Here is a 27,791-nt window from a genome sequence, read left to right as displayed (position 1 = left end):
CCAGATGCTGCAAGGTGCTGAATGCCTTTTGAGAGCTAGTGAACACCCAGAAGTGACCATGATTTGAATGCGACATAAAGGGAGCACAGTACCTCTGAGTGAACTCTCAGTGCCTTGCAGAGTTACGCCTTTTGGTGCAGGTCATGAAAGATGTTGAGTATCTGCAACTTCTGTTGAAGTCAGCACATTATCAGATATAACGCATGTCCATAAAGTGACACACACTCCTGTGCAGTAAAAAAAGCTCACTGTAATTGCTGATTTTTTTTTAAATAAATAATTTGCAGAATTTTTGCATTTCCTTTTGCGTCTGCTTTTGCCTTGTGCATATCTGTGCTCTTTCATTTTGTGTTAAGAGCTTCATAAGTAATAAACAAAGGATCATTCAGTAGTTATCAGCATGTGGAATGGTGAAATGGGTCAGGCTTTGCCTTTATACACACTTGAACGATACCACAGAGGAAGTTCAAGAAAGTATAGGTGGCTGGTAAATGATGCAGATGTAGCATCCAGAAATACCTGTCATTCTCAGATTATTTTTCATTTTGTGTTTGTGTCCATTTTGTATGTATCCCATAACCAGTGGTTTCCAAGGGATCCTCTAGCCAAATGTTACATAAAATATACAAGATGTAATGTACAATATGAGACAAAATGGTCTACAGTCTAACAACTTCCCTCAGTATAACCTAATATTTTCAACAAGGCTATACTGAAGTATGTTTCACTTGGTATCCACTTTAGCAGCTACTTCAAAATATTTGCTTCAGAGATGTTACAGGAACCTCTCTCATTTTTTATTAAGGATTATCAATTTTCAACACATATCTAGTATTAAATCTTTTAAGAAAAGGGAAAATACTTTGATCTCTTATCAAAGTGTAATTGGATGAGTCACAATTTAAAACCAGGACAGAAGGATGAACCAACCTTATGACACACACGGTCAACTTCCACTCTTACACTGATGGAAATCCACTTAAACTTCACCTCAAGATAATTTCATTATCTTTAATGGAATTTGACTTCTATATTTGGGGAGGCAGCTCCAGACAGGCCAACGGGAGGGGGCAAATCTGTGCCTGCCTAAGACTTGCAGTCTGTGATAATGTAACATAAAGGCCAAATCTTGTGGCTTCCTATACAGGAATGCATAACCCCAATGCAGTGGGAGTCGTACGTTTCTGCTATGTTTGATGGCTGGCAGACAAAGCAGCTTGGTGCATACCTCTGCATGCCTTGGAACAGAGCTCTGTAGTAGCTCTTCAGGGATAGGGGGAAAATGTCATGGTGGCTAGGTTGGGACAATAGTGCCAATATTTCCAGCGGACAACTCACATCCTCTGGCCTGAAAGCCCTGCTTAAATATGTGCAGTTGGCCATTAAATAGGAGCAGCTCTGTTGAGCCACTGCTGCTGTTCCCAGTGGAGTATCTGTATGGGTATGGCTGAACAGACATCTAGCCAAGGAGGGATGGAAAATTCAGATGCTCACCTTCACTACTCTGTTCTGTTGATCACATGTTTGCCCTAAGTAATTTGGCCTTAAATAAGAAGGGATAAATCTGGATAATAGTAAGATGATAGAAACATCATCATTAATTCTTTGCTTATGGTAATACCACCAGTGTGCTAAAAGCTTTATAATTGATATATTGAGATGTAGTGTAATATATAAAAGGGACTGTTTTATCTGTACTAAGAGGAACTAGTTTACATGCTAATGAATAAGCTCAGAGCGGATCAAAACATTTAATCAATTCATCAATTTTTTTGGCTTTTCTCATCTAACTTTTAATACTTTTTTTTTTTTTTTACAAAATTTGAAAAATGTCATTATGCTTCTGAAAAGTAAACAAAACTGAAAATGTTGTCAAAATTGAAATCTGGAAACTTCAATCAGCTCTAATCAGTAGTAATTATAGTAAGAGCCAAATTCAATTTGTGGCCTAGAGGTTAGAACAGGAGGCGGGAGCCTAGAGTCAGAGCCAGAGACCAGGTGTCAGAGCTAAGGATCATAATTGGAGTCAGAAACCATGGGTCAGAGCCATTTTGAGGTTAGCAATCAGAGCCAAGGGGGTCAGAACTAGGTTACTTGGAATAAGGCAAGGCAGGAGCAAGGCTAGGAATAAACAGCCACAAGAGAAACCACAGTCATGGGCAAATACTTTGTGCAGTTGCTACACTACTGCTGGACATAAGAGCTGGTCTGCTGACTCTTCCAACCAATCCGGTGGCACAGCCAAACAGGCAGCCTACTACAGGCCATCTGCTCTCAGTAAGTTGCCCGTGGCTCTGCTGCAGGCCCTGATTCCTGAGTAAAAGAGACTTTTTTTAAAACTTATTTACAATATATTAAACACTCCATAAAATTAATGCTCAGTATGGCAGCTTTACTCATGGTGAACATGCATCACCTTATCCAGCAATTGTGCCTTTGATCAGCTTTTCTGCTCTTATTATGACAAGCAAAGGTAGGCGCAATTTAATGTTGGGTTTTAATTTCCAGTAATTTTTCATTAAATGTTGGGTTTTAATTTCTGTGTTTATTTATCTATAGCTTCTGAAATGAATTCCTTTGGAGTTGAAGGCTGATATATTCAAGAGTTAGCTGCATAAACTCCCTTAGACTGCTTTGAAAATTCTGGCCAAAACTTTCCATATGGGTGATGGGATGGATCACTTGATGTTTACCTGTTCTATTCAATCCTTCTGGGACACCTGGCATTCACCACTGTTGGAAGACAGGATATGCGCTAGATGGACCTTTTGTCTGACCTAGTATGGCCATTCTTAAGTAGCTTAGTAGTGAATGTTGTGAAAACTTGAATGAATGAATGAAATTGTTTCAGAAGCATTTGAGTGCTGTGGGGGAGAGAAACTTCTTTCTCCATAATCAAAGCTATTGGAACAGATTTCACTGTCCTGCAGTATCCTGCCTAAAACCAATATACTTCATCCTCCGTTAGAATCATTTTGACTTCCAGATTTGATATGGAAAGAAGAGTGTGACAGCTACCCAGCACTGCTTCTGACTATCACATTAATATCCACACATCACACCTGCCTCATGCAGTGAAAGTACACATTGGAATAACATGGTTTCAGAGTAGCAGCCGTGTTAGTATGTATCCACAAAAAGAAAAGGAGGACTTGTGGCACCTTAGAGACTAACAAATTTATTAGAGCATAAGCATCCGATGAAGTGAGCTGTAGCTCACGAAAGCTTATGCTCTAATAAATTTGTTAGTCTCTAAGGTGCCACAAGTCTTCTTTTCTTTTTATTGAAATCAATGGCGACTATTCAGATGCTACAAGTTTTGCACTAATTTATGTATGTTGCTGGAGTGGGGCTTTAGAGCATGCTTCATACCATCCATGGAAAACCCAATGATTTCTGTTACGCTCCAGGTTCTCTTATTTTGTATTTGAACTTTCTACTGTACTTTACATTTGAAGATATTTTGAAGAATGAAATCTAAACTGAAACCAAAAATAAAATTAGAACTTGAATCTATGTGAAAAGCCATCTATGGGATGGCTTCAGAGTGGTGAAATGTTGTGTTATTAGGGTTTAAAGATGTGGAAGTGTATCAATATGCAGAACAGATATTCTTTGTAGCTGAGGAAAGCTTGTATAAGCAATTATTCTGAGGATATTTATAAGAGGCAGAGACAGTTAATCCTTACACACTGTATGTTTTTCAGTTATTAAATGTGACTCTTGATGGTTAACCTGGCTAGTTATTAGTTAGCTATCTGAACCAACTTGCTGATGGGTCAGCAGTCTTTCTGCTTACTGACGTGGAATAAAGGTTAATTTTTTCCAGAGGAGCTGTTATCACTGATCTAGAATGGCAGTTAGCTGACATTTGCACCTTAAGAGTTTGTGCTTCCATTCATGTTCTGAAATTAAAATTCTATAGTGCACACACAAATGGAATATGGCAGGTAAAAACTCATGAGTAATATAGATGGTAAAAATCCTTTCCAAGCAGGCAAATGCTGTTTAAAAAATAGATGTTTGACCTTTTCTAAACATTTGATTGATGTTTTAGTGCTATAATATATATGTATAGAATTTTTGTATATATTTTAAGCTCCTTCCCACTCATTTTCAGTTGAATGTCTATGAAACATGAAAAACCAGACTTTAAAAAAAAACCCAAAAAATTGAAGGATAAAATCTATTTTGCATTTCCAAAACATGTAGTTTGGAGATTTTTTTTTCTTCCACTGAAAGTTTACTTTACTTTTTTTGTTTTGCAAATTATAATCAAGATAGTAAAGTGATAATCAGAAAGCTAAACTGTAAACTAGAGAGTATGCTCATCCAAGAAAATGACTGACTTTTTTTTTAATTTGTTACCAACACAAAAGTCTGTTGTTGTCTCTCATCTGGCCAATCAGAGAGAGAATCTCTAAGTTTATGCCATTGATGAATCAATGAGTCTCTTGTCAGCTTTTAAATAATGGTGGTAAAGTAAAACAAGTAGCCTTGTACAAGAATATCGTGCCTTTGACTACACATGCTGTGAAAGTGGTGCAAGATTCTAGCCAAATCCTTCCAGCATAATGAAAGTGTGTGTGTTTCTTCCTGTAGTGGAATAATACAGTTGCTTCTGCTGAACTTGTCACCATAGCATCAGTATTTCCATACAGAGTTTGGAAGGGGAGGAGAAGAAACATCATTCTTCTTGCTCCCTTTGGGCTGTGACTTTTACCTCCACCCTTTCACTTCATTATCTGCAACTCATATCAATTTTCTTTAGTGTTTCTGTACAAAGCAAGGCTATTTGGAAGAAAACTTCTCCCACTTAGTGTATAGATCCATTCCTAAGAATTTTATTTGTTTTCCATACCACACCCCAGCAGTCCTAATCTCTTTTGCAATCTCTAAAAGAAACTCTGGTCATCCTCCTTTGAGAATGAGTGACCGTTAATGGAGTTGATTTGATGTGACCCAGGAATCTCTTGGTGCCACTGGCAGAGGGCACCAGGGTGCATAAGGTTACTGGGATCCCCTGGATCTGTTCTCTAGATAATAGTTAGTCAAAGGATGTCACATAAGGTCTCTACTGGAAGCCAGTGTCACACAGATTAGAATAATCATGTGACACATATGTGTATGGTTAATATGTAAAGATGAAGAAGATATGTAATATTGAAAATTATGATCTAACGGTCTATGAGTTGGGGATGGTCACCAAAAGGTGACATGTTTCTTTCAGGCATGAGAAGTTTAACCACCTCTCTGGCTATATGTAAATTGTGCTTTGTGTGATTTATGAGCCAAATGCTAGTCGAGTGATTGCAAAGTCTCCAGGAGAAATACTATACAAGAAAAAGCGAAGTGTTCATAAGTGAAGACAATGGATGATTGGAACAATATCTCGGGGTGCAGAGGTACACCTAGTTATCCTTCACTTAGGGAACAAACTGCCAGCTGGTTTGTCTTATGAATGAAGGATCACAGCTAATGTGGCTGTTTAATGCCAGGAGAGAAACTTTGGGCGACCTAACCTTTATGAGAAAGGAGAATGTCTTGTTAGTTATGTTTAGTGTGTGATGATTGTATTTTATATATAACCATTTGTTTCCATTCTACTTGTTGCTTCTTGAATTTCTGTTCTTTGTTACATTTATAGTGAAGACAAGTTAATTTCTCTAAGTGCTATGCGCTGATCAGAGACCAGTGATCCTGAGCAGTGAAACTGATTAGCTGGTGTGTAGTATTCCTTTGAGAATATCAAATCTGTGAATTCTGAGTTCCAGTGCAACATGGGCTGGGCATTCCAGGGAGAAACTCAGGGGTCGGGTGTGCTTATTGCTAACCTACAGAGGGACAGTGGAGCCTGCGCAGGCTGAGAGGGGAAGTGCTTGTGGTGCCCATAGCTGGTGGTGCCAAGGAGCTGCACATGGCAGGCACAGACAAGACTTCCTTACGCTAAGGACAGGTGGGAGCGAGGTGCCTCACTATGCTGGGTATCTCCAGCAAGGGTCACACCTGGTATGTTGCAAGGCTCTTGTGAGATATTTGCAGCAAGGGAGGAACCTTGTTGACTTCAGTCTATTTAGTCTAACTGATCAAAAATATCCAAATCAGACCTGCTATTATTATGCATTGGCTAGAATCTGCATCACAGCACTGTGTAGTGGTGGTAAAGTGCAGTTACACTCTGAAAGATGACCGTAAATAGGACACAAAAGGAAAGGGGTTATATGTTTTTGCTGTGACTCACTAACTCCATTTCAAATTTACTCACTGTGCAATAAACCTTGTCTTTATAATTGCCAGCCTTGCAAACTTAACCCAGGATCTTAGTCAAGCTAGGATCTTTATGGCAATGGCAGAACCAGTAATAAAGATTCTATGGCTGGAACTTAGTTAAAAGTTTGTTCATGGGGGGGAAATAGTGTCTTATTTACTCTCCCATAGATTTATGAACTCCATTCCTTTTAGCAATGCAAATGGTCACAAACGCATGTGTCGAGGAGAAAGGGTTGTCAATGAAATCTGCATATGTACCTGTAAACACATGACTTTGTTGAGTAACAAGGTGTTGTAATTTAATCACTTTCACTTTAACAAGACTCTCTCTCCTTGTCCACATGGGGAATTTGACCAGAAAATGATATGAAGAGCATTAGGGTATGTCTACAGAGCTCACAGCCTAGCCTGGGTTAACAGACTTGGGTTTGCAGGGTCGGGCTAGGTGTCTAAAAAATAGCTGTGTAGACAGCACTTTGAAGTTGTGGCTTGGGCTGGAGCTTGGGTTCTGAAGCCGGGGGTGGGGGGTGAGTTTCAGAGACACAGCTATAAGTCCTTGTTTGTGGTCACCTTTGTATCAGCTTTTTGCACCGTCCTTTTTAGAGCTGGCTTATTTTCTGAAAAGCGGGTTGGGAATTAATTTTTTTACCATTTTCAGCCAGAAGTACTAGTGCCTGGAAAAGTGATCACAAATGTGTTTCCATCTTATCATGTGGTGGTTGTCTTATCCACCCACCCACTCTGTACTTTCTCTGATGTTCGAAAACCTTCCAAACTCACAACAGAAATGTTTGTGTTAATGTTCCCAACAAAGACTTAAAGCTTTATTCAAAACCCTCCCCAACCGCTCAAATCATGAAAAAAAACCCACTTGTTAATTTAATAAGTCCCATCTCTTCCCATATTATTCCCTGACCACCTGCTCTGCTAATGATGTCAACCTTGTTGCCCATTTCATCTGATTCAGACACAGCCATCTCCATGCTGTCTTCAATGTCACTTCTTTATGCAAGGAATGCACTTATTGTTTCATCATTATGACTTCCAGTTTAGCTCAGTGGTACAAAATATATTGTCGCAAATAAATTAGTCTTTTTTTTTTTATGACAAATGTCTCTTGAAATGTGATGTTCCATTTTCTCCATTGGTATAGAACAGTATAGCCCCACTGAGGTCAATAGAACTACGCTGAATTATACCACGTGAGGCTCTGGCCTGCTATCTTCATTCTGATAGCCAAGTTTCACTTCTCATTTTAATTCTGACTTGTTCCTTTTGAAAACATTTTTCAATACTTCAGTTTTTGAAACTCACAACCCACTATACAAATAAACTGGTGCTATATAATGACTCAAGGGTTCAATGCTTCAATGTTACTTTGAGGTGGAGTTTTCACACACCAATTTTTGTGTCCAAATCATCATGGAATTCTAATCACAACTTGTGAGAATTTACTTGGGACCTTTTTTTCTCCTTCTCCTCCACCGCTGTAATTCTATTTATTTTGGTACAGCTACTCCAGGTTTACATCAGACTATGTGACTGGAGAATCAATCCTCTTCCATTCAGCAGTTGCTCTTCTCATGTGGCACTATTTCAGTATTGCCAACCCCTGCATTCAAAAGTCGTAAGTCAGACCCCCAACACCATGAGACTGGTTTACAAGTATTGAGATTTTTAAAAATAAATGGGTACTTTTTAAATTTGCCTTCTGGTTTTTGAATCTTTACAATCAATCCACTTTGGTCACATTTTCAAGCTTTTCTCCACAACCATGAGTGCTAGAAACATTTTTTTTTTCCTAAATGAATGCTGAGGTTCTCACCTAATCACATGCTTCTAGGGGCTGGGGCTTTAAAAAAAACCCCCAAAATTATGAGACACAATAAAATCACAAGAATTGGCTATACTGCTATTTTGATAACCAAAAGCAAACTAAACAATTATTGTAATTTTTTCCGATATAGCATAGAATGCATTACAACGTGTGATTTATTCACTAATTGATATTTTATAAGTCATTATAGGTATGGCTGGTCGCACTGCCTATTAAGGGTCCATGACACTTCCTGTTATAAGACCCAATTTTTGGTTGCTTATAACTTTGCCAGACTCTTTGGGCTGGAATCTTCCACATTGGTGTCTATCTCAGGCTGAATATTTTTGGAAAATTTCAGCCAGAATGGCTCAACTGTTTCTGAAAATGAAGTTAGGAGAAAATGTTTTGCCCATGTAAGTCAGTTCTGGTGACCTTTTCTTTGAAAAGTTTTGGCATCTTCATGCTTTGAAGCAGGGACTTGAAATTTGGCAGGGGAGTTGGCCTTTGTGGGCACATCTACACAGCAATTAAACACCCGCATCTGGCCCAGGTCAGCTGACTTGGGCTCGAAAGGATCGAGCGATGTAAATGTTTAGGCTTGGGCTGGAGCCTGAGCCCAAATGTAAACACAACTTGGGCTGTGAGCCTGGGCTAGCCGTGGCTGTGCCGTGGGTCTCTTATTCCACTGTAGATGTGTCCGATGTTAGAAATGTGCTTTTTGCTGCTCCCATGAAAATCTGCCCAAATTTGGCCATGTTATAAATCTTCGAAAAATCATGGTTTGCTCATGTTCAGTAGAGACTCCTTAGGTTTTAGCAACTAAATGCTCCAAAGATCCCTTCTACTCTCAGCATGCTGCAGTGCAGGGCTGAGCTGGACTTTCCTGGTAATTCTGAGCTGCTATGGGCCCAGTCACGTCTGGGGCCAGGCACCTGAACTGAAAGCAGGGGGACCGGTCTCTTCTGTGATCTCAGTGACACCCCATCACCACACACACATTGGGCCCAGGTAGCCTGCAGGAGAAAGCTATCTGATTGTAATGCCGAGGGGACAATAGCTCGACCTGCTGAGGTGGGATGTGCCAAGTGGGGTGGCTTGGGACAAAGAGCCTGGGAAGGAGGGTTAGTTGTGGTGGAAATTGGGGCTGGAGGCTAGCAAGAGGGAGAGGAAAATTTGGACTGGAAGTTGGAGTGGGGAAGAGACTGGGACTGGCTGGGCAAGGAGACTGGGACTGAGAGCCAGAAAGGCAAATGGAGCAGGGGGACAGGACTAGGAGCTAGGAGTGGGAGGCTGAAAATGGATGTGGAGCCAGGGAAGAGAGAGGAAAGAGACTGTAATTTGCTAGTCAACGACACTGGGATCAAGAACTAGAGTAGGGTGGGGGGAAGAAGTGGGGTGAGGAGTGGAGCTGGATCTGATGAGGACCCAGGGTATCGGGAGAGCTGGGAGTGGCTGAGCAAGAACACTGGGGAGAAGTAGTTGTGGGGAGGGGCTGGGAATGGCCTGTGCAAGGGGACTGGGATGAGAAGCTTGAGGAGTGGAGACTGAGACTGGCCCGGTCATTCTCCAGAGGTGGGACGTAAAGAGCAAAGCAAAAGCTGTTTTACTTTCTTTGAACAGTTAAATTGTCTGCACAATTGCCTTTGAGTTGAAATCTTTTCCAAAAATTCACATTTTAAAAACCCAGCCATCAAAACGTATTCTTCCACAGCAGCTCTAATTAACACTTCGAAAAAATCTCCAGAGGTCCCTTTCCAGCGTATCATGTTGGTTTTAATATAGGGTGACTCCTTGAGAGATGAATCTTCCTTTACTGGGCAGCTCTCTAAGCAGCCACGGCTAAATGTTCTGGTAAACTAGGCAGACAATTAAGAAAATGTATAGTTAATTTTCTTGACGGTAAAGTAACCTGAACTCTTATAGCAACAACGCAAGAAGAGATGAGTTACTTTATGTATTGCATGCATGCACACACTCCTCTACTTACTAGCTTTGAAATCCTTGCATGTTGTTTTCAGGGATCTGCATACCAGTGTGGATTCCTTACAAACTTTTGCCCCAACTCAAACCAAATATGTGTTAAAGTTTGAAAAAGTTTAACTTTTCTCTCCTTAGATTTCATTTTTCTGGCTGGGACAGAAAGCAGAAATAAAATGAGAGTCTATTACTGTGAGATTTCAGGCTTGCTTTGGCAGACCTTAGAGGTTTATGTTAAACATCTGAACTTGTAGCTTGTTCCTGATCTTTTTGGGGTCTACCTGTCACTGCTTGCTTGTTTTGCTTGCTTCTTTTGCAGAATGAATCTGATTTATATTCTATTTGGTTACTTAAACTCCACTATCAGTGGAGGCTAGTGACATCAAAAATGGGTAGGGAAAACTAGTACAAAAAGATATCCACTCAGCCAATGTATAACAGGTTTCAGAGTAGCAGCCGTGTTAGTCTGTATTCGCAAAAAGAAAAGGAGTACTTGTGGCATCTTAGAGACTAACAAATTTATTAGAGAATAAGCTTTCATGAGCTACAGCTCACTTCATCGGATGCATTTGGTGGAAAAAACAGAGGAGAGATTTATATACACACACAGAGAACATGAAACAATGGGTTTATCATACACAGTGTAAGGAGAGTGATCACTTAAGATAAGCCATCACCAGCAGCAGGGGGGGCAAAGGAGGAAAACCTTTCATGGTGACAAGCAAGGTAGGCTAATTCCAGCAGTTAACAAGAATATCAGAGGAACAGTGGGGGGTGGGGTGGGGGGGGAGAAATACCATGGGGAAATAGTTTTACTTTGTGTAATGACTCATCCATTCCCAGTCTCTATTCAAGCCTAAGTTAATTGTATCCAGTTTGCAAATAAATTCCAATTCAGCAGTCTCTCGTTGGAGTCTGTTTTTGAAGCTTTTTTGTTGAAGGATAGCCACTCTTAGGTCTGTGATTGAGTGACCAGAGAGATTGAAGTGTTCTCCAACTGGTTTTTGAATGTGTTAATTCTTGACGTCTGATTTGTGTCCATTCATTCTTTTACGTAGAGACTGTCCAGTTTGGCCAATGTACATGGCAGAGGGGCATTGCTGGCACATGATGGCATATATCACATTGGTAGATGCGCAGGTGAACGAGCCTCTGATAGTGTGGCTGATGTGATTAGGCCCTATGATGGTATCCCCTGAATAGATATGTGGACAGAGTTGGCAACGGGCTTTGTTGCAAGGATAGATTCCTGGGTTAGTGGTTCTGTTGTGTGGTGTGTGGTTGCTGGTGAGTATTTGCTTCAGGTTGGGGGGCTGTCTGTAAGCAAGGACTGGCCTGTCTCCCAAGATCTGTGAGAGTGATGGGTCATCCTTCAGGATAGGTTGTAGATCCTTGATGATGCGATGGAGAGGTTTTAGTTGGGGGCTGAAGGTGCTGGCTAGTGGCGTTCTGTTATTTTCTTTGTTGGGCCTGTCCTGTAGTAGGTGACTTCTGGGTACTCTTCTGGCTCTGTCAATCTGTTTCTTCACTTCAGCAGGTGGGTATTGTAGTTGTAGGAATGCATGATAGAGATCTTGTATAACAGTATGTGAGACTTACCGTACCTTATTGAAATGCAGCTTTGTCCGCATTAACATGTTCCTGCAGAATGTTTTGATTTTGATAACTGACATTTTCCAGTAGAAAAACATTATTTGGAAAACTTTCAACCAGCTCTACTTTTGACAAGAGGACAGTAAGCATAAGAAAATAAGGGTATATTTTCTGATAACCTCTAGCAGGAGAAAGTCAGCTATGGAAATATCTATTACAAATTAAAACTGTCCTGACTAGTAAAATCTTGCTATTCTTTCCACCAATAAATAATATCAAACTTTGAGACAGATGTTTCTGATGAACATCCCCATCACACGCCTTCTAAGCCCTATAGCAATCAACGTGGCTTGGAATAGAAAGAATGCTATTAATGTCCTAAAAATAACTGGATGCATATTTCTTAGAATTGATGGTAAAATACACACCGCACACATACCAGTATACAACAGTGTTCAGGTTCTACATTGAATATACTTGAATATAAATTTCCATTCTAAATGCACACACTATGATTGCACATGGAAGAACACCTTTCTGAAGCGACTTTAAAATATGAAATCTCTCCAATATAATCAATGTGATGATAGGGTGCTGCCAACACACATGGCCCTAAAGATATTTTACATCCAAATGTGACTTAGGCCTATCAGAAAAGGGGGAAACTAGTGCATGAAAGAGTTGCCTCAAAGTGAGTACTGTTTTCAATATTGTGCTGCCAAATCATGACAAATGGTTTTGATATGAAGAGAAATGGCATGCATGGAGATACAAAACTTCCTGTGGGTTGTTGCTTCAGTATGTGTATTTGCAGTGGCAGTATTTGGCCACCCACAATCAGCAGTGTGCAGATGAGATCCATGTACAATATGCAAGTCATTGTCTTTAGTGGTTCCCTAATGAGTTGCAGCTAGCACTATACATCCACATAGTAACTGTAATAGAAATGAATATGGAGTGCCCCATATGGCCTCAATTATATATAAACATGGAATTGAAAGCACATACTGCTCAACTGCTAGGTTTGTAGAAGACTTGGAGAAGTGACAGTGTTATCCTTATGCCCTAGAAATAAAATAAAATTTGGGGAAGAGCATAGCACACACTTGGCTTTAAGCCCCTATTTATTATACAATCCTCTTACTTCTCTTTCCATAGAGCAATATTGTGCACTGGTGATGTGTTGAGCTGGATTATCAGCTTCTAATTTAGCATGGTAATGGCAGAAAGGTCTGGATACTCTTTCTCACCACTCCTCTGCTTTGCCATTTACTCTTTAAGCATTGAAAAAATGAGACACTGACAGGACTGAATTTAGTCTTATTGGCATAATATTACAGAAGAAAAAGAAAAAATACCCACTTTTTATCTTGAACATCATTATATTTAAAATTATTTATCCTCCAACACTAGAAAGCATTGTATCTATTCCATACCAATCAAAAGATACATATATTCATAATTGTAATGTCTGAGCAGTAACGTTCTGAAATATATTCCCCATTTCTGATGTTATTTGTCTGGTGCTTTAAAAAAAAAAAAAAAAAAAAAAAAAAAAAAAAAAAAGAGAGAGTCCAATCTTTCAGACCTTATTCAGGCAAAACCATAAGGATTCCAGTGAGAATTTTGCCTGAGTAACTACAGGCAGAATTGGGCCCTAATTCTTTACATATGATTTCCCTTCAGGACAATGAGAAACAGTAGCTTCCAAAATCAAGTCAAGTGGAAATAGGCTTGGATTTAATTTTCAATTTTCAAAATAAAAATCCAAATGATCATATATGTTGATGATACTGTGTCTAAGGGGAACCAGCCACAGAGTGGCTTATTTCTTTTTAATAATACCAGCTTCTGTTTCTATGGAAACAGCACATCCTGTTTGTTGCTTGCAAGACATGCATTTAGACCTTATTAAAATAGAATGTGCACTCTTAACATCCCTTTCAAACTGAGAGTAGCAGTCTGATTTCAGACACACACAACTATTAATCCCCACAAATAAATGAACAAAATCAGCCCTTGAGCTGTTGCTCATAATTACTAATTATTGTGAAAAATTGATGCTCCTGTAGATTATTGTTTCAAAGAACAGTTGTATCATTGTTTTATGGATGTACTATGGACATTCTGGAGCTGCGTGTAAAAGGGATGCTATTAGATTAAAAATTATTACTGCTTGGCACCATTAAGCATGTACTCCCCTGCATATTTTTCCATATATTTGAGTTTGTTTTTTTTAACAGCATTTCACTTTGAAATTGCTAACCCGCTAAACTGCTGGATATGTTAAGATGCTGAAAGACTATCTGTCAAATACCTAATGCATTAAATACATTCACATACATATTTACCTGTGAACTGTATCATTCCATCAGTTTATAAGCAGAAGACCCCATTCAGTGGAGTCCTGCTTAAAAACTGCTGGTATGGAATGACCCATTTCATTATAATGAAAACTATAACAAGGTTTTAAAAAAAAATTTATTTTTTAATCTGTTATAAATAATTGAAATCTTTAAAATCTGGGGGGGGGTAGCCAAATTTCACACATTTTACAAAGTGAAATTAGACTGGTCCATTTCAATCTGTGGTGGAAAGAAGGTCTATAGATCTGAGAGATTGTAAGGATGACATTATAAGGCATGAAGATGACAGTCTATGAATCTAACACGGCTGCTACTCTGAAACCTATGAATCTATGGTATTTACATTGATAGAGAGAAGTCAGCTGGAGACTGATATATGAGGCATATTGGATTGATTTATAGCTTAAAAGGTGTCATAAAGGGATTGTGTTTTGGGGGAGGAAGAATGAAATGGAGCTTCTGCGTGGATCTGTCCTACAAGTGATAGCAAGAGTGGGCATTTTCCTGAAGTAGCAGTAGTAATGGTATTAAAAATCACTTATACATAAGGCTGCGAATCTGTCATGGAGGTCATGAAAGTTATGACTTTCCAAGACCCGTGACTTCCGCAGCTGCCGGTGCATCTGATCCCAGGGCCATCTGAACAGCTTGCCCAGGGGCTGGTTGCTAAGGTGGGCCCTGTAGCCGGCCACTTGAGCAGCTGCTGGGGAGGCCCCCTGGCTGCCCGAGCAGTGTCTGGAGCTGTTGGCTCCAGGGGCCAGTGGAGCAACAGCAGTCCTGGAGCAACAGCGGTCCAAGGGGCCACCCTGGAGGCTGTCAGAGCAGCAGTCCCCAGGGGCATTGGGGCAGCAGGTGGGGAGGGGGCAGTCAGCTCCCACTGCCAAAGCAGGGGTCAGCTGTTGGCCCCTGGGGTTTCCCAGAGCAGCGGTGTCCCAGGCCCCAGGAGCTGCTTAGTTTTAGTCAGGGGGTTATATTGTAAAGGTCATGGACAGGTTACGGGCCGTGAATTGTTGTTTATTGCCCGTGACCTCTCCGTGTCTTTTACTAAAAATACCTGCGACTAAATCCTAGCCTTACTTATACAGCACTACATATGTAGAATTTTATGAACACACAGTAGAGATGTATTCCTACCTTTTCGGTAGAGGACTAGGAGGGATAACTAGTAGGAAGAGCAAGACAAACCAGCCTAAATTAAGGGAAAATGTAAGAAGCATGAACAATGTAAGACATGCCAATATCAGTTATTCAAGGCTCCTGAGTGTATTTAGTTAAGGCCAATTTTTTTATATTCTATGTGTGATCTTTACATTTTTCCTGTTATTGGAGGACTTAAATCCTGCAGCTCTTACTCAGGCAAGGAGTTTCCATTGAAAAGGGTTTATTCAGAAAATAAACAGTGCCCTTAAATTGTTATTTACTAACAAGTTATTTTTACTTTATTTTATTACCCCAACCTATATATGTTTTGGCCTTAAATGCGACAAAGTATCTGTTGGGGTTTAGTGAAGGATTTATAAAATCTTTCAAGCTAGTCTTCTTACCATATGGCCCAAACATGAATGAGATAAAAATGAGTGTCTCTTCCACTCTTGTATTGGAAAGCAGGAGGCTTATAATATAAAGAAGCTTTTGATACTTTGTTTCTATGCTACAGTATTTCCCTAAAATAATCATTGTAATTCATAACTACAATGGATTCCCTTGTCTGTCAGTTTAATAATAATGTTCTTGTCCTTAGCCAATTCACAAGAGTCCCAATTTCCTGTTTGTTTATGTTATGATAAGTTCTACATTGTTTCTTATTACTGTAGTATTTCCAGTTCTCTATCGATCAATATAATGCACTGTTCTTTAAAAGGGGGTATTTTCTCTGGAGAGTAAAAACATTTTGTGTAATATACTCAGTATTTGCTGTTAGTTTGAACCCTTTTTCTTCCTGCCTTGTGCTGCACTACTTCAGCATGCCTGTTTGTTCCAAAGAAACTTTTAAATGTAATGTTTTTGAAGACACAGAATGGACCTACTTCTCATTTGAAACTGTTGACTCACTGGGTAGAAAAATGGAACATCTTTTTCGTAGTAAAATAAATCCAAGAGTTTGTAAAATTGTAGCAGGTAGGTTAGCTGCTGATAAATGAAGGTAGAGGCATGACTGCCATAGCCAGCATGGAAGGGAAGAAAAATTTCCCACCCTCTTCTCTTGCTCCCCAAGGAAGCCCTTTTTCCTGGAGATATGTTGAGAAGAGGCTCATAGGTTTGTGGGGGCAGGACCCGTGTTATAAAAACTGCAGGGCGCCACAGTATTGTCTCACCATCCCATGGATGTCCTAGTAGATGTTACAACTCTGATTGCTATGAAGCACTTTATGCTAATCTAAATTTGGAGGTTTCCCACTGTCAGTAGTAATTCGCTCTTCTAGCTTTACATTGTCTGCCTGAGTCAGTGGAGGCTCATTAACCTGCATACCCCCTCCAAAATCTTGATTTGATGCAATCAAATATATTCAAGGTATGGTGGGTGGACAGAAATACCATGGGTGATATGCTAAAATCAATGGCAAAACTCCCGTTGACTGCAATAGGGCTAGTATGTCACCCATAGAAAAGAGCTGGTTCCAGTCCTGCTTAGAACAGCCACTCTTGTGGCATTTCTGGATTTGGTCCTTACTGGAAACCAAACCTCTCAGAAGGAGGGGTAGGATTTGGGAAGGCCATGCATAGTTCAGAGCTTAGCTCTATAGAGACTTGCCTGCACATGAGAGTGGAGAGTTGGGCAAGCCTAGGGGAACTATTGGTAGTGGATCTTCCCCTTCCTTCCTCCTTACCACTACCTAGAGTACTGATATACAGATAATAGCCAAATTCATACAATAAATTATTTGGTATGAATAATTCACCCCATTTCAATCTTTGTGCAGTTAATGGGAGGTTGTGGTGTGGTTTTGTTTGTTTTCTGTGTGAGAACATTAGGACTGGAAGGGGACTGATTATTTTTAAAAAAATTTCCTAAAACATTTGGAATGTTTTGTTTGAGACATTGGTAGCTATCTTAGGGAGAAGCAGATTAGGGGTTTGTGTCGGCCTGGACCAGAGCAAGTGCGGGGCCCGTCCCCACTCCTCTGCCTGCAGTCCCCTCCATGCCAGCACTCCTGCTGGGGAACGGGGTCAGGATGCGGGGAGCTTCCCCTGCTCCTCAGCAGGAGTGCTGGGAGGGGGAGCAGGTTTGTGTGTGGCGGTGCCCATTTTTCTGGGGGCCCCCCCAGTTGCTCAACACCCCTAGGCATGGGCACCTGAGCTTAATGGTGCTGTAATGTGCGCCAGAGAGGTACGATCTATAAAGCGCACTAACATGCTGACCTATGCTCTTAAAGGTACCTAGTTCATATAGTCCTGTTTGAAACAGAACTACATCAATGTGAACTAGGTTCCTTCCAGGGTATGCCAGCAGAGTCTGGAAAGGCCAGTTAAAGCACAACACATTATAGTGCTCTACAGTGAAGATCCCTCTAATGCGCTTTGCTCATGCTGTATAGATAAGCCCTGAGAGAGTAGTTTGAAATTCTGTTCCCTCTCCACTGCCAGACCACATCATAGAAGCTACTTGTCCAGTTGCTCTATTTTTAATCTATTTTTCCCCATCCAACTTCTTCCTAACACTCTTAATTGTCTAAATGTTGGTCCCCACTCAAACAGCTTTTATGAACTGGTGCTCACAAAGGTGAGCATTTCCCTGGCAATGAAGAACATCTGGAAACTAGGCTGACAGAAAGCAAGTGTCAAAAATCGGGACAGGAAGTGGGGGGTAATAGGCGCCTATGTAAGAAAAAGACCCAAAAATCAGGACTGTCCCTATAAAATCGGGACATCTGGTCATCTTACTGGAAACTCTCGGATCACTTTTTTTCTTTTTATCTTTTTCCTTCAGTGGCTATGTTGGAAGACCAGACCTGGAAACCTAAGGTGACTCTTAATCAGACAATGAACAGACAATAAAATGCACAGCTTCCATTTGCAATATTGGGAACTCAGCATCCGATTCTCTTGTGCTGAAAAATCTACTCCTTAGTGTCTGAATTGACTGTTTCCAATAAACTGAAAAGGAAATGTAGGTTTAAATGTTTGTATAATTCCCAAGATGGATTATTTTACACTGTAACTGTTCAATAATCAGAGAAGTGACTATTTGTCATAGGCAAACTTCAGGAGACTGGTGTTTTGGGTTCTGTATGGATAAGAACCTAAAAGTATAGATGCTTATCTGAAGATTCATAGATTTATAGGCCAGAAAGATCATTATGATCTTCTACTGTGACTTCCTGCTTATCCCAGGCCAGAGAACCTGACCTAGTGACTATTACATTGAGCCTAAAAACATATGGTTGAAGTAGTCTCGGAATATCAATTAAAAATACATCCCATCTTTTAAAAACTTCAGGTGACGCAGAATTTACCAGATCTTTTACTAGGCTGTTTCACTGGTTATTTACACACTGATAAAATTGTATGTTGTTTCATATTTCAATTTTTCTAGCATAAGTGTCCTGCCATTTGATCTTATGCGTTTGTCTACTAAACTAAAGAGCCCTTTTGTGTCAGCTACCTTCTCCCTGTTTAGGTACTTATAGAAAGTGCTAAGTCACTTCTTGATCTTCTCTTTGATTGTTTCTTAACTCTCATTGTAAAGACTTGTTTTTCCAGATTTGAAATCATTCTTGTAGTTGTTCTCTGAATGCCCTCCAAGTTTTCAACATGTTTTGTAACTGTGGATGCAATACAACGTATTCCAGTAGTTCTTTCACCAATGCCACACAGAGGTAGTGATATCTCCCTACTCCTCTGTTTACATATCCAAATTTCCTGTTATCTCTTTTAGCCACTGCATCGCACTGAGACCTTGTATTCAATTGGTTATCCTCCATGACTCCTAAATTGCTTTGACAGGTTTCAGAGTAGCAGCCGTGTTAGTCTGTATTCGCAAAAAGAAAAGCAGTACTTGTGGCACCTTAGAGACTAACAAATTTATTAGAGCATAAGCTTTCGTGAGCTATAGCTCACTTCATCGGATGCATTTGGTGGAAAAAACAGAGGGGAGATTGATATACACACACACAGAGAGAACATGAAACAATGGGTTTATCATACACACTGTAAGGAGAGTGATCACTTAAGATAAGCCATCACCAGCAGCAGGGGGGGGAAAGGAGGAAGACCTTTCATGGTGACAAGCAAGGTAGGCTAATTCCAGCAGTTAACAAGAATATCAGAGGAACAGTGGGGGGTGGGGGGGGGGGAGAAATACCATGGGGAAATAGTTTTACTTTGTGTAATGACTCATCCATTCCCAGTCTCTATTCAAGCCTAAGTTAATTGTATCCAGTTTGCAAATTAATTCCAATTCAGCAGTCTCTCGTTGGAGTCTGTTTTTGAAGCTTTTTTGTTGAAGGATAGCCACTCTTAGGTCTGTGATCGAGTGACCAGAGAGATTGAAGTGTTCTCCAACTGGTTTTTAAATGTGTTAATTCTTGACGTCTGATTTGTGTCCATTCATTCTTTTACGTAGAGACTGTCCAGTTTGGCCAATGTACATGGCAGAGGGGCATTGCTGGCACATGATGGCATATATCACATTGGTAGATGCGCAGGTGAACGAGCCTCTGATAGTGTGGCTGATGTGATTAGGCCCTATGATGGTATCTCCTGAATAGCTGAAGGTGTTGGCTCAAATTGCTTTGAGTTTCTGCTTTCCAGGATAAAATGCCCAATCCTATAAATGTATCCTTTATTCTTAAATGTACGACCTTGGATTTGCATGTTGATATGCATGTTGATTATGCCATAGCATTGGGTCAATGACCAATCTCACCAACCCCCCCCTTGTTGATGATTCTTTATAAGCAATTGCAGTTTGAGATCTCAGTTAACCAGATTTTAATCCATTTCATATGTATCATGTTGGTTTTGTGTAGTACTAATTTTTAAATTTGAGTATCATCCAGTGCAAGTCAAATACCTTCCAAAAGCTGATTACTATGTCACCAGTTACCTTTTACAATCAAACTTGTAATTTTGCCAGAGAATGGTGTGACCAGGGTCCCAGTGGGGGCCAGCTGTGGTCACTCAACTAGGGTGAACTGCAAAGATTGGGGCAGACAATCCCCCCAAAACTGATGGATATTCCAATATTTAGATTTACCAAGCCAGCATAAAACAGCTTGTTTATTACCTTACTGACTACTCAGAAGTCCAGACAACACAGTTCCCTTAAAGTGATCCAGCCTCAGACCTCCATCGAAGTACCCACATCAAATAAGATTTACAGAAATTTTCATCATATTTCATCATCTAAAAGAAAAGGTTCTACCAATCCCAAAGGATCAGACACATTACCTCCCAGGTTAATGAATATTCCAGATCTTACCCAAATACATGCTACAGCCAATTCTTATTAACAAAACTTTATAAAAAAAAAACAAAAGGGAGTGAGTATGGTTAAAACATCAATATACATACAGACATGAGTTCAATTCATTTAGGTCCAGATTCATAGCAGAGATGCTGAGCTTTTTAGTTGCAAAGAGTTCTTTTAGAAATAGTTCATAGGGTATAGTCCAATGTCCAAATATCACATTCCGGATGTACTAGCATAACCAGGACCTCAGTCTTGTGACTCAAACTTCCCCTGATGAAGCCTAAGCAGATCTGAGATAAAAGAATCAGGACCCAAAGATCTTTTATCCAATTTCATGTCCTTTTTGAGAAGTTGGAGTCCAAGAGGTAATTAGCATGACTTTGAAGGAGGTCCATCACTGGTACTTAGCTATAGAATTAACATACGGCAATTTGCTTGTTCCTTCACCATTCACAGATTATTTGCTATACATTTCAAAGAGAGAAGAATACAGCATTTACAATTCATTTAAATGATCGGATGTTCTTTTGACCTCTGAATTATCAGAATACAGCATAGACAGGGACTGTTGATTACATTATCGACCCTACTCATACATATGTAAATACACAAAAAAAGGGTTATTTATTTTGCAGGATGTTTAACCTTTTCTGGCCATGTGTCACAAATGGTATCAAATTTATTTGACAAAATCAATTTTCCATGGAGTTGTGGTGATTGTCATTAATTATATTTTCATTCTTTAATTATTTATTGATTTAATCTCATATTAGCCGTTCCATTTCTTTGCCCAGGATTGATGTCAAGTTATGGGGTATTCTGGAATGGGTCTCTCTCTGTCTCTCCTGTTGAAGCTGTTCCACTTTGTATGAAACATATATTCATTGAGCCAGAGAATGTGACTATTTAGCCAGTGGTTAGGGCACTCACCTAGAAGAGGAGATGTCTGGGTTCAAGTCCCTGCTTCTCTCAGGAAGAGTGAGGATTTATGCCTGGGTCTCCAACATGCTGGATGTCTACTCTAACCACTAGGCTATTGGAGGTGCACCACCATCTCCAGCTGTCTTTTGTTTCAGACCTGATCCAGTAGGCATCTCTGAGCCTTAGAGCACACCTACTGCTTCAGGCCCCACAGAAAAGATAGATGGGAGAATGCTTTGTTTGTTAATCCTGCCAGGGTTTTGGCATAAGGTAGACACCAGGCCTGAGCTGGCTGTGCATACACCCACCTGCAGAAGCTTAGGTGCGTAGGGAATTTAGGAACCTACAGGGTTAGATGACAGTTGAGCAGGGGTTTTGAGGGTCTTAATTTTGTATTTGTACTTTAGGTACCTTAAGTGGTAGTTAAATGCCTAAATCCCTTTGTGGCTGTAGCTCCTTGCATCTTTTGTGCCAGATGTAGCATGGAGTGTGGCTAAATACAGAGCCCAGCAGCAAGCACAGTCTGCCCCTGGCTTTGCCCAGATGCCCAGACCATAATTAAGTGTAACAGCTGTAATCTATATAACAACTCGTTAGTCTCCCATGTGGTCAATCTGCATTGGAGTGCAAATGTAACCTTTGGGTGGACTAGCATTTACTTTACCGCCCGTCTTCTATTGCTTCAATACAATTCCTATAGAAAAGTACACTAAGACCCAGAATTTAGTCATTGAGGATTTTCAGCAAGGATTGCACAGGGTCAGCCTCCCCACAGTCAAGAATTAAGTACCAACTTTATAAAATGTAATGATAAACATAATAGCTTAATTTCTACTATGTAACAAGGCCATTTCATAATCCACATACATTATCTTCAGAGCTATACATACATATAAACAAAAGAAACGCATTAAATCGGAACAGGTTAGTCCCCACAGAAATACAGAGTTCCAAAAACTTAGGTTGCATTCACCTGAGTCTGAGGGACTTACACTGCAATAAAACACCCACAGCTGGCCCACATCAGCTGACTCTGGCTGTGGGTCTACAAAATTGTAGTGTAGATGTTCAGGCCAGGCTGGAGCTTGGGCTCTGGGACCCCAACCTGAGCCCAAAAGTCTACAGTGCAAATTTATAGATCAGCAGCCTGAGCGCCTCAAGACCAAGTCAGTTGACATGGGTCAGTTACAGATGTTTCATTGCAGTGTAGACGTACCCTCAGAGTCTTTGTTCATCAGCTCTATAATGTTTGCAGTGCTTTTGCCTTAGCAATGTCTTTCCCCCTCTTGCTCACAAAAATCTCTAGCGGGAACCCCTGCAAACTTTCTCCTCCACCTGCTGGACTGTGGAATCTCTGAATTAGCTCATCAGCTAACTAACCAACCAATCAGTATTAAGTATATATATGAAAAACTCTGTTACAAGAAAAATGCAAAACAGAATAGCAAAATATAGATGACACTTTCCGCATCATCCCATTTATATAAGGAAAGAGATAGTTGGTGAACCAGACTGGTTAAGGCAATTTGATTAAAACAATTTGGCTACAATTATATAATATTCAAAGTACACAATTGAAATTATATTAATTAGTTTCCCCTCCCAATTTCCCCTTTCTATAAACACTCCCAGTGTGTCCTTGCTGTAAAGTTAATGATATCGACAACCCACTGCAAAGTTGGGGGACACCAGCCTGCTTTCTGCTCCTGTGTCTGAGTTTCTCCCAACTCAGGCAGGCCAAATGTCCTTTTGTAAAGCAGCTGCCCTGACTATTTGCTATCAATACATTCTATTAGTCCAGCTACAGGGAGCCTATTGAGCATGCCCAAAGTTACCACACCCAGTTCCAGAAACTTCTGGGCATGGAATCCTAATTGTGCATTTGCTAAGCAACCATGACCCAGACACAACTCATTCCTCCCCTCTCTAGATCTCTTGGAGATACCTCCCTATTAGGCATGTGCGTTACACAAGGACTCAAATATGGTTCCCTTACGTAGGAGAACCAGGCAACAAGGACTGCTCACTGGAAGAACCTGCAACCGGTTGTGTTGATAACAAAGGGATAAGATGATTATAAAACCCCTTTTCTGTGTTACAACATTGAACAGTTAAGTGTGGTCTGAGGCTTCATATCACATTATTGATGGCAGCTTGCACTGTAGCAATCACCATTTAAAATATTTTAAACCTTTTATTAAAGATAGAAGGGGGGAAAGAAACACAAGTAAAGCATTTGAAATGTAAAGCCTTAAGGAAAGCTTTCATTTGAACAGTTTTCCTTGTTCTCTTTCTCTTTAGCTACATAGACTGTCTTATAGGGGAGCACCCTGGCTTGGCAGTTTTTTAGATAATAGGTTATTAAATTTCCTTCTGTTGGCGGGGAGGGGAGGGAAAAGTAGTTTAGATCCTCTAGAGCTGTTGTTGCTGACATCTGACTCTGTCTCCTTTTAAGACAAGAACCAAGTGGAGATGGTGGTGTCATCTGAGTCCCTCTCTCTGGGCTGGGTCTGATCAGGATTCCTTTTAGGATGAGGGTGACAAAAGCCCAACAGTGTCTTGGTGGGTTTTGGAATCCCACGATATGATGGGGGTGGCAGTCATGATAGTAAAGCTTCTTCTAGTCCACTCACCCTGGTGTTCCTGTTTAGTGACCCTCAGATAAGCAATACCTAAGAAGGGGTGACAAACCTCCATCTTATTAAAATTAACCAATCCCAATGCATTTTGGTGATTTTTTCAACCATAAATGTTTCTCCCATTTCTAGAGTCAGTTCATTGTCATGCCAACCAATGACTTTATTAGGAACCTTGAAGACCTCTTAGCACAGTACTTGTAACTTAAACAACACTGTGTGTATCAGTCTGTTTGTCTCCATTTTTTGCGGACTTTCATAAACAATTGTACGTAGAGGTGAAAATACAGGGCTCTCTGCACAACAATCCCATGCTTGTTGTAGAGATGAGCTCTGTGGCAGATCTCTGATCCATTATGTGGAAGAGGCATTGATGGGCAAGTTGGACTCTGGGGCTAGGGCAGCTGCTTCTGCTTCCCATACCCAGAAGTGACATCTGCAGTTCTGATGCACTGACAACTGGGCAGCTGGGGCTGAGATTGTCTTTTGGACATGTTACTTTTTTTCTTAAGGAGGAAAGCCCATGTATGCAGGTTTTGCCCCATTGCTCATGATTTGGCATAGTGAGTGAGTGAGTGAGGCTGGGATTTAGGACAAGGAAGAAATGATGCAGAAGCATTCAAGAAAACTTAGTCTCACAAGTTCTTTCTTATTACAGAAAAGGAGAACCAGTTCAGATCAACTAAAAACTGACCTGAATTTTCACCCATTCTTCAAAAAGAACCTGAATTAAACTCTTTGCCCTTTGTAGATTCAGCAGGGAAGGAAAGGAACAGCATGTTAAAAGGCTTTTCTTTTTACCTTGGCAGTCCTATTTTGTAGAACTAAAAGTATAAATAATGTACTAATGGATATTTATCTTAAACTAACCTCTGAATCTTCTGAAGTTCCCCACCTGAATTTTGTGAGAAAATGTTTCCATTGTTGTTTTAAAAATCTTCACTTGAGTTAAAATGTACCAAATCTGTTCCCCATTTTGTAAGACCAAGGGAACAGCCCACATTGGTTGGGGTATTTTTGCCTCCTTTTCTCTTTAAAACCTGAAATGTTTTGGATAGCGCTGCTTAATCTTCTCTGTGTGTAACAAGATCACAAGATTGAAGAAGACTCAGTTCATCTCTGCTGGGTACTGTGAATCACATGCTGACCAGTTGTGCGTGTGTACATATGGATGCACTGAGCGTTCTTATCATGTGCTTTTAAATGTTCAAATTCCCTATTACACCCTTTTCTTCATCTTCAAAGATTGATGGCATGATTCCCCCTTTAAGACCAGTAATGCTGCCAAGCTGTAGCTCTAGCTACTTGTGCAAGCATATTTACTCTATATACAATTCATTTCTATATTTTAATTTGTTCATTCAATTCTTATCCGTGGTTCAAACTTGGTTAAATGCACCAATCCGAAAATCTAAGGAGACGATATATTTATCCTTTATTCAAACAGAAGCTTATCAGACATGTCCTCCAAGCTACTAGCTTTAGCTTTTCAGATCTTTTGTTTTCATGTCATATGTCATGATTTTAAAATCCATTTTATTCCTACGAAGCTGTGAAAATCCTTGTTACAAGTACAGCCTCAGCTAGGATTCTAATTCTGGTTGAACCATTTCTTAATGAACAAGAAATCAAACAAGTAATTCGTTGTTTGTTTAATTATCTGTCACATATTCTAGCAGCCAGGTCTCTCTAGCTTCTCTAATTATCTTATCCTTCAGCATTTTTCATTATTATAATATTGTCAATCTCTCATGCTTTAGGCCAAAGGGAATATGGAAACATAAGTGAGAACTTGTATAGTCACTTACAGACTAGAGTGTTGCCAAAAAATAAGAGCTTACAGTACTGGTATCTGTATTCTATATTATATGAATGATATACAAAAAGAAGGGTAACCAGCCCATAAGTACACACTTATGAAGCGCTGGGAAGGTCCAGAGGCTACTGAAGCAAGAGCAATGACTATGCTTCAGATTGTTAAAACTTCACTGTAACTGTGAATTATTCATCTTAAATAAATATTCTATGGGAATCTGAGGCAGGTGATTATATGAAAAAAAACTTTAACAACTACATTTGTTCTCTTGAGAAATTAAAGTGAAATAATTATACTATCCAAAAAGGTTAGCGGTTTCCTGAAATCCCCTGATATTCAGAAAGTATTTTATATTAACGTGGGCAGATTCAGGGAAAACATTTGAGATTATTCAATGCCACATCTTTCAACCTTTCTCCGGCAGATACCAATAGATCTGACACCACCCAGTTTTCAAGGTTTTACTGGAGCATCTAAGTTTAGTGGGTGATTGACATTTTGATATGGTAGCTCCAAGGGTTTTTGCTTCCTGCACAGCTGCCTCATATGGTCCCTACTCTAAAATAACATAAAAACCCACCACTTTTTCAGAAGATTTTTCCTGTTTTTTTTTAAAAATGGGTGGGGAGGGTACTCATACTGCATAATTTAAAGATTATTAATAGCTTTCCTTTGGGGAACCCATCCCAACCTCCATTTTTGTTCACAGGATTTGGGGAACAAGCAAGAAGGAGCTAATGGTCTGAGAAGTTGAGATGTTGGATCTCATCAGGTAACCAGGCTCAGATGCTTTTAATATCAGGTAAGACAGCCTGGAGCTAGAATATGCAGCAAGCACACCTCATCACAGGAAAAGGAGATTGTGGACCAGAAGATCAGAGAAAGAGGTCTGTTTTTCTTCTGGGGCTGTGTTTATACATTATTTTGTTTCTGAGAGGACAATAGGGTGAGTTAGCATGTGGTCCTAGAAGAGCCCATCCTGTGACATCATGTGGTTGTTGTAAGTGCAGAAACATTACAGCATTTTCGGTGATAGTGAATGAAATGTTATACATGCAATTCCATAAGATCTGAATGACTGTCTGAGGAAATGACAGCTTGAGGAAAAGATGCTCCAGAGATGCAAAACATGAAAATTCAGAAATGCAACATTAAATTCCCACATAAATTTCTGCAGTGCTCAATATATGAATCCCACAATGAATGTGTAGTTTGAGAGTTAAAGGAGTTCAGCAAGTACAATTATTTATGGGTGCAGCCCCTTCTTTATTTACTAACCTCAGCAACTGTAATTACAGTCAACATACACTTGGAATCATAAGAGAAACAATTCTGAAACTGAATAATTATTCTGGTTATAAGGTTTGAATCTGTTTCATAATCATGAATCAGTTGAACCACTAAGTGAAGGCGTTAAAGAAATGATATCCACCACTAGGAAGTAATAGAAAATTGTTGTTGTTGATGATGATTAAACTATTCAAAGGCCTGTCTGAGTAGCTGATGAGCAAATATTGTTTGTTTTTCCTTTCCACACCATTTAATATCAGAGTGCAGCTGTCTGGGGGGGATCAAATCTTCAGACAGCTGGATGAAATTATATACATAGAGTAATGAGCAGATAAGCCACAGCTTAGGGTAGTGGTGCATATATACAGAAGCAAACCCATCTTAAGAGTACATGACAATATTTAGAAAACTCTTAATGCCAAAAGGAACTGAGCATCTTTAGTGTAATTGTGCAGCGCAGGCCCAGAACTCAGTGGTGAAATATACCTACGCTGTGTGTGATTCAGTGAACTTGATTATTAGAGTATATGGTACTCTGATAGCAAAGCATGGTGAGTTGCTGATTACTTTTCATTCATTACTTTGGATTTCCTTGATTTTGTGGCTTTAATCAGACTCTCTATTTATTCAAACATACACTATTATCTTGTGATTTTAAAATGCTCAACTCTGTTGGTTAGAGGTTGCTGTA

This window comes from Dermochelys coriacea, chromosome 3, assembly GCF_009764565.3.
Source record: "Dermochelys coriacea isolate rDerCor1 chromosome 3, rDerCor1.pri.v4, whole genome shotgun sequence".
Taxonomy (NCBI): domain Eukaryota; kingdom Metazoa; phylum Chordata; order Testudines; family Dermochelyidae; genus Dermochelys; species Dermochelys coriacea.
The sequence above is the reverse complement of the archived record's forward strand: the minus strand, read 5'-3'. Positions refer to the sequence as shown.